Source organism: Haemaphysalis longicornis, unplaced genomic scaffold, assembly GCF_048455015.1.
Source record: "Haemaphysalis longicornis isolate Haplotype H1 unplaced genomic scaffold, Haemaphysalis longicornis Haplotype H1 scaffold_47, whole genome shotgun sequence".
Taxonomy (NCBI): Eukaryota; Metazoa; Arthropoda; class Arachnida; order Ixodida; family Ixodidae; genus Haemaphysalis; species Haemaphysalis longicornis.
The window spans coordinates 835732-849286 of record NW_027526379.1 but is presented as its reverse complement, the minus strand read 5'-3'; positions in this window follow the sequence as shown (position 1 = coordinate 849286).

The window sequence follows — 13555 nt, the reverse complement described above, 5'->3', positions numbered from 1 at the left end:
GCCAATGGGCATTCTATCGCGAAAAAGTTTCATCTTTCTGTCTGTCAGTCTGTCCCTCGATTCAGCCAGACGGCGAAAATTTAGAATAATTATTAAACCAGGCACTTATATAGGCAATAAATCCAAACTAAATGACTTAATCTGGCAGGATACTTCGTAATTGTCTACATGATGATGATGGTTAGTGTTTAATGGCGCAAGGCCAACGAGGGCAAAGAGCGCCAAAGAAGAGGTTATTTAATAAAGAGAAGTGATTACCACACAAGGGTAGGTATAACAACGCGTAAGCCGAACATAGTAAAATCAATTAAAGATAATGGTGATGGCTGGTGTATAGGGCCAGATTTGATTATGCGTGATAGGAAATGAGGTTTAAAAACTTGACATCTGACAAATACTCAAGCACACGTTTCACGGAAACCATTGCATCGTCTCCAAGAAACATCGATGTATGTGGGGAATATGTTGTCTGTAGAGTTCTCTGAAGTGTTTGTGACGTGTTGTGTGAAGTGCCTTGCATGTGATTAGTATGTGCACTACGGATAGGGCCTCTCCGCACCTGCTGCACTGGGGTGTAGAAGATCCCGTCAGCAGATACGAGTGCGTTGCATGGGTGTGCCCTATCCGCAGCCTACCCAAGGCGACTTCCATGTGTCTGTTATGTGAGTCAGATGTGTACCGTCCCAAGTGTGGCTTTATTACATGTAGTTTGTTGTCTGTCTGTTCATTCCAGTGTGTTTGTCATGTTGTGCGCAAGTGTTGTCTTATGTGTGGCTTGAGGTCTGTGTAAGGTAGTGTTGTTATGTCTACTGTGTATCGGAGTGCAGCATTGGCGGCCATTTCATCCGCCACTTCCTATCCGCCGATGCCAGAGTGGCCTGGCACCCAACACACAGTCGTCTCAAGGTTTGAATAATATGCCAGCACAATTGATTTCAAGACAAGGTTAACTACACGGTTTTTCGAGGACTCTCCGGATGACAATGTACGGACGACCCTCAGCGAATCTGTATAGATGATGGATTTCGGAATGTGATGTTCAACTATGTGACTCACAACAAGAAAAATGCCATATGCTTCTGCCGTAAAAATACTTGTGTTTACATTCATTGTTCTATCAGCTTCAAAATTCGGCTCATCCGCCGCACAAGACACTGCAGTGAACGTTTTCGATGCATCGCTGAAAAACTCTGCAGCCTTGTATTTATCCTGCACATACATGAAATGCTGCAAAATCCCACTTTCTGGTGTCCTGTTCTTATTGTATTTTAAGAAAGACAAGTCACATGCAACAGGACGAAGATGCCATGGTGCTACAAGATCAGTGATAGATGACTTGAATGTGTCTACAAAGGAGACCTCATGGATAGTGACGTCGTCCCTTACTCTGAGCGAGAAGGGAACAGGAATGGATGGGCGATTTAAGAAGAGCTTTGATGTGGATGTATCATTAAAAACCAGTTTAAAAGGATGGTTGTCCATTGATGAAATTTTAGAGGCATATAACAAGTCAACATAGGTTCGCTGGTGTGATAAGCACCATTGGTCACACTCTGCGTAAACACTCTGTACAGGGCTCGTACGGAATGCGCCACAAGGGAGGCGAAGCCCCAAGTGAAGCACTGGGTCGAGCGTTTTAAGTGCTGTTTTAGTGGCTAACCCATACACAACACTCCCATAGTCCAATCTAGACCCCACTAGGCTTGTGGAAATACGTAACAGGAGTTGCTTATCTGTTCCATACGACTGGTGGGACCAGATTTTAAGAATGTTGAGAGCCTTTTGACATTTATGTTTCAATTGTTTAATGTGAGGGATGAACGTAAGCCTTTCATCCAACACCACACCTAAAAACTTGTGTTCCTTCCTCACAGGAATCGATACGTCATTAAGGATAATGTCTGGGTCCGGATAGATCCCACGCCTCCTGGAGAAGACAACACAGGTGCTTTTTTCTGGGTTAAGTTTAAAACCGTTCTTGTCTGCCCAGCTGCAAGTTTTTTGACACCAAGCTGGACTTGACGCTCACAGATGTACATATTACATGATATAAAGATACCTGGATGTCGTCTACATACATTGAATAAGAAATTGTAGGTGGCAATGCCTTCCCAAGGCAGTTCATCTTAACTATAAACAGAGTGCAGCTTAGCACTCCACCTTGCGGAACGCCGTTTTCTTGCCCATGAACTCTTGAGAGTACGCTACCTACTCTCACGCGAAACGTTCTTTCGGACAAATAACTAGCAATGGTGTTGAGCATATGGCCCGAAACGCCGAAAGACTTTAGGTCACTGAGGATCCCCTAACGCCAAGCGGTGTCATAGGCCTTCTCAAGGTCAAAAAACACCGTTGTGCAAAACTGTTTGTGAATGAAAGCGTCCTTTATGTATGATTCAAGGGCGACAAGTGGGTCATTTGTAGATCGCCCCGCCCTGAAGCCTTCCTGGCAGCCCTCGAGAAGACCGTTGTACTCAAGGAAGTACACAAGTCTCCTGTTTATCATCTTCTCGAGGAGCTTGCAAAGGCAGCTTGTAAGGGCGATGGGCCGATAGCTGGCGGGAGAGGAAGGGTCCTTCCCTTCCTTTAGGAAAGCCACTACTGTGGCCTCCCTCCAAGAGCGAGGAATGTGCCCGAAAGCCATATGTTAGTGTATAGATGAAGGAGTGTTTCAAGGGTGTCTGAGTGTAGGTGTTGTATCATTGTGTATGTAATTTTGTCTGCACCTGGAGCTTAAGGCTTACATTTTGTCAGGGCTACCTTCAGCTCATGAATTGAAAAAGGAGAATTGTAAGAAGTGTGTGACTTGTTGCTATCACGCAGGGACTTCTTTTCCGCAGACGTTTTGTGCTTCGTGAAAGTTTTTGTGTAGTGTGCTGAGCTGGACACATGTTCGAAGTGTTGTGCAAGTGTGTTGGCCTGGTCTTCGAGTGTGTCCCCTGTTGTGCTAACCAGTGGCAGGCTGTGTGTCTGTTGTCCTTTCAGCTGCCGTATATGTGTCCAGACTTTGTGTGTGTCCGTGTATGAATTAATGGATGTCAACAAGCTGCGCCAACTCTCTCGTTTTGCCTCACGGAGCACACGTTTTCCTAACGCCTTGGCCCGTTTGTTCAAGAGGAGGTTTCCCGACGTGGGGTACCGACGAAGGATACCCCACGCCTTGTTCTGGGCCTCCCGCGCCCGCCTACAGTCACCATTCCACCACGGCCTCCGCTGGTTGCACGGGGCACCAGAGGGGTGGGGAATGGACTTATCGGCGGCGTCGAGGATGTGCGCCGTGAGTAGTTGGGAAGCTTCTTCAACGTGTAGGTGTCTAATGGTTGAGTGGTGTAGTTTGGATGTTTCTGTAAATGTACTCCAGTTTGCTCTGGCTTCATTGAACTTGTTATGGGAAGGTGAACTGTTCTGGCCTTTACCTTTGTTTGTTAATCTGGTTGGAAGTGGTCACTACCATATGGGTTAGTGCCAATATCCCACTAAAGAGATGGAAAGAGAACTGCGGAACCAATAGCCATGTCGAGGTGTGAATATGTGTTGTGTCCTATATTATGGTATGTAGGCTTGTTTTTATTGAATAGGCATGCTCCTGAGGATGTTAGTAATTTTTCTATAAGGCGACCTCGGGCATCCATGCGAGAAGAGCCCCAGAGTACATTGTGTGCATTGAGGTCGCCTAAAAAGATAAATGGTGCAGGTAGCTGATCTACAAGGCCCTCGAAATCCGAGCTCGAGAGCTGAAACTCAGAGGGGATGTAAACGGAGCATAGTGCTATTAACCTATTGAAGATTATGGTACGAATGGCAACAGCCTCAAGGACGGTCTGTAATTGGATAGTGTGACGCTCCAGGGACTTTCGGGCAATGATGGCCACACCACCGGAATATGTAGCACCACCGTCCCTGTCCTTCCTAATTACCCGGTAACTATTCAAAAAGTTTGTATGTTTGAAATTTAAATGTATTTCTTGTATACACATGCCACTGGGCTGATTGAAGTGCAGTGTTTCGTACACATCGTCAAGATTTTAAAGGAGGCCTCTACAGTTCCATTGAATTATGTTTTCTCTTCCCATTATTTAGTGTGAGAGCTACTGGAGTGTTGTATGTTTATGTGCTGTCTTTCGGGGCTGTTACTCTCGTCTTTTTGGGCTTGTCGGGAGGCTTTGGCGTCGGGGCACGTTCCTTGCGGTGCACCGCAGACAAGAACGGTCCGACATCCGTTTCGTCGTCTGATGTCCTCGGAGTGCCTGACTGATCAGGCCCCTTGGACCGCGCACCCTTTTGGGCGCGCTTTGACTGACCCACAACCCCCGAGGGTTTAAGGAATGCCTCGGATGGCGCAGGCGGTGTGGTGGGGGTGGGAGCTGCCGCTGGTTCCTCCGTCTCCATCTCGTCTGCGCCCTCGCCTGTGGTTTGGGACGCTGGAGCGGAAGTGGAGGATGCAGCATCGCTCCCAGCAGACGTGGTTGCCGCCACAGCCGCTGCTTGCTCAGCGAGCAGTGCGGAGGCGGGTTGGGCTGCCTGAGGCAACCCAGGGGGGGGGGGGGGGGGGGGGCGGGCGCGGGACCAAGTCCGACTCGCGGTACTGGGTCCCCGCCGAAACCAGACGCCGCTCCGCCCCTCGGTGAGCTGTGTCGGCTGACCTTCCCAGGGGGAAAGAGGCGAACCTCTTCCGCGTCTCTGGGTGGGTGATGTTCTCTGTCACTTTCACGTTGATTATTTTCTTTTCAAATTGAAATTTCTCGCACTTCCTGGAGTAGGCCGCATGTGGGCTCCTGCAGTTTGCGCAAGTGAGGTTATCAGAATTGCAATTGTCGGTGGGGTGGTCCTACGCTGCGCATTTCGCACAGGTTGTTTTGCCGCGGCAAGAGGTTGTACTGTGCCCGAACCACTGGCACTTAAAGCAGCGGCGCGGGTTCGGTATGTACGGGCGAATAGAGCATCGGATGTAGCCTGCATTTATATATTGCGGAAGTGTCGATCGGTCCAAGGTCAGGATAATGTGCTTGGTGGGGATTATCTTATCGTCCCTGCGCATCGTGATGCGGCGCACTGCTGTAACTCCCTGGTCCTTTAACCCTTCAAAAAGGTCAGAATCTGTTTCTGTAAGGAGATCTGACTCTGAAATCACACCCTGGGAGCTGTTCAGGCTCCGGTGGGGTGTGATCCTGATGTCCAGGTCATGGATGCGAGTTTCGGCAACAAGTGTGCGGGATTGTTTTTCAGTGTTGAGTTCGACAAGGATTTCTCCTGTCCTGAGCTTTTTGGCTTCATACTTTTCACCTAATGTGCTTTGCAGAAATTTTGAGACCAGGAATACCGACAGTGAAGCGACGGGTCTCTTTGGGTCAGCTGACTCGATCACAAGAAAACGAGAAAAGTTATTCACTTTTGTTGAAAAGACAGTTGTTGCAAGAGGTGGAAATGAAACTTCGGTGGGGCCCCTTTTCGGGGGCCGATCACGTCTGAGGGGGTGCTTAGAAAATGCCATTTATCATAGTATAGAAGCAGGGGACGGAGGTACTTTCTTCTTTGACTTTACCCTGATGGTCAAAGAGGTCCCGGAGCTCCCTGCCTTGTAAACAGACAGGGATCCCATCCGCCGGAGCTTGACCTGGGCTCCGACGGCAACCGTTTGAGGTTTCTACCATTCACCTTAAAACCCATTACCACGGTCGGTTACAGCGTGAGTGTGGGGGCTCGGGGTCCGCGGTGTCGCCAACACTGTCACCAAGATTACTCAAGGTGCCCAGTGCGGGGTAATTGTCTACATTATCCAGTAAAAAAGACATTAGGTGCAGTTGCGCTAGAACATAAATACATAACTGATGTAGCTGTGTTTAATGTAGCTGTTTAGGGGTTTATTTAGGAAATATACCCCTCCGTCTCAGGGCCAGCATGATTGAAAGCAAAGCTTACTTATAAGAGATTCCTTGGTTGTAGTTGTAGATAGGACTTTCACTTCTTGATCTCTGACTTTGACTCGCATGCAGTTTGGGCTATTATTCTCAGCGGCTTTGACTTTGACCCTTCGCGATTCGGTATCGCATTAAAGTAAGTTTCGCGTTCAACCATCACCGTCGTAAGACGGTGGGGTGCATGATTTTCTGTGTAATTTTGCATGTCCGAGCACCCCTCTTCAAATCCAAACTGCTTTTACCGTGTGGGAAGGGCGCTGTCCTTTGGCCACTCTGGTATTTGCTTTGCATCTCGAGCTTTTTTGTGTGCCGATAACCCGAAATCAACGTATTCGAGACTTCCAACTTTGATCCGCTGAAGTAAAATTGCTTGCAGACGCCGACAATGCAGCCGTGTTTTGCGAGTACAGAACAAACATTTAGTAAGGTGTAGGTGTAGCCACCGCCTATTCTGACCGACCGGGCTCTCCATTCAATTGACGCAAATGTGAAGGCGCAAATGGGAAGTGCGTAGTGTACGCCAAAAGCATTTGCGAACACCGAGGGGTCTGTCGAGCGGGCGAAATATTTGGGAGTGCCGCTGTCACACTGTTGCTCCAACATGCAATACCGCTCGATGAAACCTAAAAGATAAGGAAGAGGGGTGCAGCTTGGCAGGAGCGGGGTCGTTCTACGTTCGCACGTGCAACTGTCGGGTATACGTTTCTATTTGCTAAGGCCTTGTAGGTGTAAAGCTTTTTATGGGTGTCCAGATTATGCTTGCAAAAGGGGATCCTGTCTTTGCTGTATTTATCTGGTACTCGAGTTGGGAGATAGTTAACCGCACCAGTTTCTTCCGCTGTGTGAGGGATGGGGGATGGAACCTGTGGCATTTGTTTTATCAAGTTGTGTAACGCTTCTTCTTTTTCATAGACCAAAGAAATGAATTTCTGCAAACAGTTACTAAAGCGATGTTAATCGATTTTATGCCGGAGTTTATAGCATCTTTTTTGCAGGCTCCAAGAAGGTCTTAAAGGGTACTTGAAAGAATTTACAACGGTGTTACAAGTTGTGCAAAGCCGGTTTCCTCTTGAATATATCTGCGTGGTGAAAACGAAAAATGTGCGCAAAAATTTATTCGAGAACATGTAACCGGTGTCTTATTTTAGAACTCTGAACACTCGAGGACCAGGGCAAGACGTACTGGAGCACGTAAACAGCATGCCGGTGAGATCATACACTAAGAAAGGCGTTCTTCGAAATGTACACAAGAGCACACTAGTACGAAGCCGGTTAACGCAAAAAAAGTTTTCTTTGTTCCCTGAACAATCAACTGTAGGGTATTTAAAAATCTGGACATTTTACAAAACTTTTTTTGACGCTTCGAAGGCAATACTCTTTGGGATGTCCTGAAAAGAATCTTGAGAAAAGAACTGCCGATAACGCCGTAGGGTATCACCTATTTGCTTGGTGTAAATGACGGAAGAATTCCTTTTGACACATTCATGATTTTGGGTCTTGATAGCGTATTTAAGAACAGAATAGGTGTGGGTTAGGCCGATGTAAATTCCAGACTGGTCCTTGTGCATCGAAGCTATGGGGAAATGCGGCAATCTACAGTATTCAAAGTCATACGTCTGAATGGGTATTAGTAAATAAAATCTTTCATACAAGGGAATTTTTGATAGAGAATGTTTAGCCAAGCTCCGGCTAACATCATTTATCAACTAAATATACGTGTCTATCGTGTTTGTATATGTATAAACAGATAGCACACAACAACAACAACAACAACAACAACAACAAACGTATCGGAATGGCGCAATCAGATACGCGCGCCTTTATAACGTGAGGGACCGAGGTCTGGTTCCGACGACGGGAAACGCTTTAGATGCAAGGCATCGCACTCCTCATTACGCATGCGCAAACTCTCCTCCGTTCATCTCTCCGACAGCTGTGCGTTATGCGCTCTCTCCGGCTCTTTATCATAACAACAGCTGGCGCGCTTCACCAACGTTCGCATATGCTCCGGCGCGCTTGTGCGCGCATGTGTGCGCATGCGCAACTTTCCTCCGCTGTCTCCTCTCCTTCAAGCGCGCATATAGAGCGGTGAGCGCTCGGCGCCCGTTCATTTAAGCGCGCGCTTTCGCTTGACACAGTTGCTCGACTCCGCTTGACTTTGCTCGCGCTTTGCTTGACGACGACGACTTCGTTGAATCTTCCGATGAAGATGGTCTTGTCTTACGTACTTGGAACTCGCCGTGTGATTTAGCATCATTTAAGGTTCACTACACTTCAATCACATTTGTGTAACCAACATAACCGAAACGCGAATTGAACCCCATGAGATGCCGTGCTCGAAACGCGATGCCTTGCTCGAGATGCCCGAAACGCGAATTGAACCCCGTGAGATGCCTTCCCCAGGGTTCCCCTCGTGGGAAGGTGGCGAAATTTTTTTTTATCCTGCACTTCACACACTATCGTAATCATCGTCAGAGAAAGGTGGCTGCCATGCAATGCGTTTTTGCTGCGACATACGCCACAAGTGAGACATACCTTCCTGAATTACTCGTCATTTGCGTCTCCAGTGAAGGATAACCTTTAATGCAATTTTCGCACGTAAAACCATTGCGGTATTTTTTACTTACCCAAGTCGAGGAAACACATGATGTGGAGAATACGGAGGATACGGACGATGTAAAATTATTCGCTTTAAAATGAATGTGGGCGCAACGTTTGCGGTCGTAAGCAAAAACACTGTTCAAAACAATATTTTAATAGCCAAACACAAAAAAGGCTGGCGCTCGAGCTTCAAACTCGTGGCCAGAACGCCAAGCCGGGTACCGTAACAAAAGGCCCCTACAGGTGCGTGGTACATGTGCGAAAGAGAATGAATTGGGTTTGATGCAGCACCCATATGGTGCGTGCATCATTAGGGGATCGAGATAGGAAGGGGATAGCGTGAGTGGTAAGCAGGATGAAGAGAGCACAGGAACTTGCCTGGCAGACGTCTTTTGACGACATTTGCAACGAGGAGAGCAGATACGCGGCCAATGTTCTAGCATAGCGGGGGCAGGCAGCCTGGGCACGTGCACAATTGACCTCCTAGAACTCGGCCATTGCGGTGTTTGGCGGAAATCAATATTCAATGGTGATGTCTCTAAGTGATTGGTGAACCCTTTCTCTCGATACTCTTGCACCCTCCCTCCCGTTCATACTATGCTATACTATTCATACTATACCGAATTGCCAGGAACGAATCCCCCAAAGGCGGACGCTTGCCGTTTTACCAACAGGCTTGGTGAAACCTCCGTACTCGTTAAGTAAAGGAGGTCGCCATTAGCGTCTGCCTTTGGTCACCGCCTACTATCGCCCCCTCAGCGCCTACCTCGCCGTTGTTCCCTTACTACGGCTGGTTTTCCTCGACTGCCTTTGCAGGAAAACGAGGGAGATGTCTGGGGTCACTACGCGAATGCCACTCTATCCCTTGTGGCTCTAGAGTTTATTTCACAGTCGCAGAGGTCGGATCGCTAATGCATGTCTGGTCGCAGTTCAGCCGGCGTTATCGACCCGCCCTCCGTGAGTCCATCACTCGTAGCCCTGCACCCGTTCGCACGTGTAAGGGACTTTGAACACCTGCAAACAAGAGGGTGATCCATCAGTTTGTAGAACAACACTGCGGGAAGAAGTATATTTCCCGCTCTTTTGCCTGTAAATTAATTGCACAGGTCAATAAACGGAGTAAATATCTTATGGGCGGAGTGAACTTGCGAACCACTCTACAGAAGCACAATCCGGTGGTCAAAATTCGCCTTTCATTATCAGTGAAATATTCTAGAACATTCCACCTGAATTACACTTCTTTTTTGTTGTAGCAAATTATTTATTAAAGGGGTTTTCTGCTTCGGTACAGATTTAATCTATTGCGACTGCTGATGGCCTGCAATATGTACCACGCACAGCGAGGCAATCTGACGCAAGACTATTTAACGGCAACATTTAATGGAAAACCAAGCCTAAACAGGATACACCAAATGGCATTGTTCCAGAACGAAACATCAGAAACCCGGCTACGGCTGTGAATATTTTTATTGAAACCAATTCTTAGCGGCCCATGTAGAAATATGAACTGAGCTGTCGAGAGAGGATGCCAACGCGTAAGCACTGCGTATTTTAAAGGCACGGCATTCAAAACAACAGTTTACTGGCTTAAAAGTCGCTTTGTCCCAAAAACACTCACGCCAATATAAGCGCGTTTTTCAACAATTGAAGTCATTATTAGTTAACAGTGAAGATGAAAACGTTGATGAATTGCGTCTGCTATCAACAATTGGGCATCTACGGTAAAAGTCTTGTTTTATAATAAAGGTCCAAAGCTTGTTTTATGAAAACCATCCAGCAAAATCTATGTGACAGACAACCGCTACAGTGACTCTACTATTACTCCACGTTAGAATCGCTTGTCGTAAATAGTTAGATTATCGCGAAGTTGCAAATCTTGTGAGATTCCCGTCTGCGTTCAATGCATGTACTTGAACGGGAGAGATGCGTGTACATTAGTCTGCATATGGTGCGATACGGGCCACCTTTCAGCTTCCCCACATGCGTGTGCTCCCGCCATGTATGTTTGTACCACGGGATGTACGCTTCACCATACGAGCAATGGGCGACGAATTCCCGCTGCCTGCGCCAACCTTGCTTCCGTTTGCGGTGGAGCGCACACCAGCACATGTCCCCTTGGTCTCATGGAGTCCGATCAGCCCGATACAGCATATTGAGCTTTCACGAAATCACAGCAGACTACCGCCTCTCCCACAAAATGTATCTGCCCACACATCGGGATCTTACTAACGCCGAAAACCATCTGTGGCACCTGCTACAGACGAACACACTGGCATGTCGCTCCATACTGCACCACACTCACCCGACTTTATATCCTTCACCTAACTGCCCTTCCTTTGGTGCGAAGGACACAATTGCGCATCTCGTATGGGCGTGTTCTGAAGACCACTTTCCCTTGATCCCCTCAGTCGAATTCTGGGAGAAAGCGCTGAGCAGCTCGGACCTGCAGACCCAGAAGAGTCTCGGGGAAAGCTGCCATGGTCACCGGCAGGCTGCGGCTGTCGGTGACCGAACGCATTTAACCCGGCTTTTGAATAAAGTGTTTTCTCTCTCGAAGAAGAAGAAAGCTTTCTTAAGTGCAGCTATTTATTCAGAGACAGAACCGGGGGTCATCTCAGTTCTTCACGAGAGCGATTAATCTCATTGACAGCGCAGTGAAGGGCAATAATTCCCGATAAAAAGTCACCCTGTCTTGCAGAAGATTTTACCAGTGAAGCTGCTCGGAATAGCACCATTCTGTAACTGGGGACTGTATACCGATTAATACCATTACACAGCGGGCAAGATTGTTTGCAACTTGCCACAGAGCTAGCGAACTCACAAAGCACTCGAAACCAGCCCTGCGGCGTTTGCCGCACGCCCGGAGGCCCCCGAGGATGTTTGTTCGAATGAGTATATATGACGCAAGCTTTGTACATTTCAGCTGTGCGTGCGCGTGTTTATCGCGCAGTTGAGTCGCTCCACGCCCGCAGACCGCATCCGATGTTCCTGCCGGTTTTTTTTTCTGTTCTTCTCTATATATAACGTCAGATTTCTCAAGTATTTAAACGCACAAATATGATCATTCTATAACTCCCGTTGTTTCTCCTTCTTTCTTTAGGCATGTGCGGCGTCTTGCCGGCCGGTGGTGGCCCCGTGACTGGCAGTTCGCTTTTCTGGTGTTTGTGGCGTCGCAATAAAGGGGCCCTGCAACAATTTTTCAAACTTTTTTGAAATCTTATATGCTTGCCGAACCTAGTCACCCAACACATGCAGAACTTTGGTTAGGGGGCGCGAAGTACCTTAGCAAAATTTTACTGCTCTATGCCCATAAATTAACTTGTAAACTCGCTCAAAAGATTTTTCTGTCTTTCCCGGTCTTGACGTTCTTTGACGGCTCGAACTACATCACCAAGGCCATGCCGTGGCTGTTGGCCGGTTTTCCTCAGTTGCAGCAATGGACGCTTTTCGATAGCAACTTTAAAAAAAGCCGCAAACACAAAACAGAAATGGAAGGCGTATCTGGTGCGACGAGCAGATCACGCAGTACCGCTCCGTGCTGGCGACAACTACAGCTTTCGCAGTGATTCCAGATGCGAAGAAAAGAGTGAAAGCGCTTATAGAAAGTATTGCAAGGTCACTTTAAAACTTTCATGTGTCTGGTGTTCACGTGTTTGTCTGTTTTTGTTTTTTTTTTCGTGAGGGCGTCGTTCGCCTGCAGCGGCACGTGCGCGGCTGCGTCGCGTCCATTCTCTTCTTTGCTTGCTTTTCCTTGCGTGAACAACGGTTGGGGCATGTCGGCAAATGTTGGCATACGTTTTCTAGCGTTAGCTACACTGGCCGAGGTTAAGCAGTTTTGCGTGGCTCCTGGAGAGCTGTGCCGAGCATGCGCGAGGAATAGTGACGTCACACGGCGCACATAACGTTGCTCGCTGCCTGGCGTCTCTCAAACACCCCACGCACCAAGCGTCTTCGCCGACCTCGTTTCCGCACGCGGCGGCCCGGACCACTTGATGATCATGCGAGGGGTGGCCGGGTGAGGTGAAGTGATTGTGAGCGGGAAAGCGGTTCCCAGCCTGCACCACATATGTATCGATGGGAGAGAAAGGGAAGAGGAGGGGGTAGAAATATGGGATGAGGTAGTGGTACAAAGGTGGTTGGAGCAGGAAAAGAAAGGGGTAATGGGGAAGAGAAGATAGATCAGCGAGCGTGGAATCGATGGCTCGTGCGTCGCAGCAACACCGGCGTGGGCCTGTGGAACCAGCTTAGCTCTGGGGCGATTGGTGACGCTGCGTGGTGTTAATTAATTAATGTTTCACTCAGCACATGCAATAAAATGTAATCGATAGACGAAGTTTGTTGGCTTCAGGAATGATGATACTTTCTGTTCCTTTTTGAGGCGAATTTACTAATTAGAGGTAAGTTAATACATTACTTAGAGCTAGGTTAATATATTATTGCATCTGAAACTCCATCAAGTTGCTTCTACATGCACAGGTTGAAAAGGGCTTGAACAAAACGTTAAGTATTATTTTATGAAAAATGACGTACCACTAAATGAATGTGCGAAATTTGTTCGAAAAAATTACTCCCACCTCCCCTCGCGGGAACCCCTGTGTAGTTGCGACTCATATGGGGTTCCGTTGTTGTTCCCGTTAGGTTGATTCTCCCATCGCGTGAAACGTGCCGTGAACCCGCTGCCGCGGCTATGACGCAACGTTGCGCGGCTATGACGCAACACAATCCAACACAATCCACTTTAATCCAATCAAATCCAATCCAAATCCAATCCAATCCAATCCAAATTCAATCCAATCTAATCCAAGCCAATCCAATTCAAGCCAAGTCAATCCAATCGAATCCAATCCAATGCCCCTCGCGAGAGAGTGTTCGCTATCGGAGAGGAGAGGGGGTGAGCGGCGGAGAGCGCAGCTCGCGCGGTGAGGAGAATGGGGGAGGGGTTTGGACGGACAACAACGCCGTATGGAGGAACAAGGCGAGTGAATGAGATGCCGTCGCATCTAATATTTCAGAATTCGGAATATCACAAGTAAAGA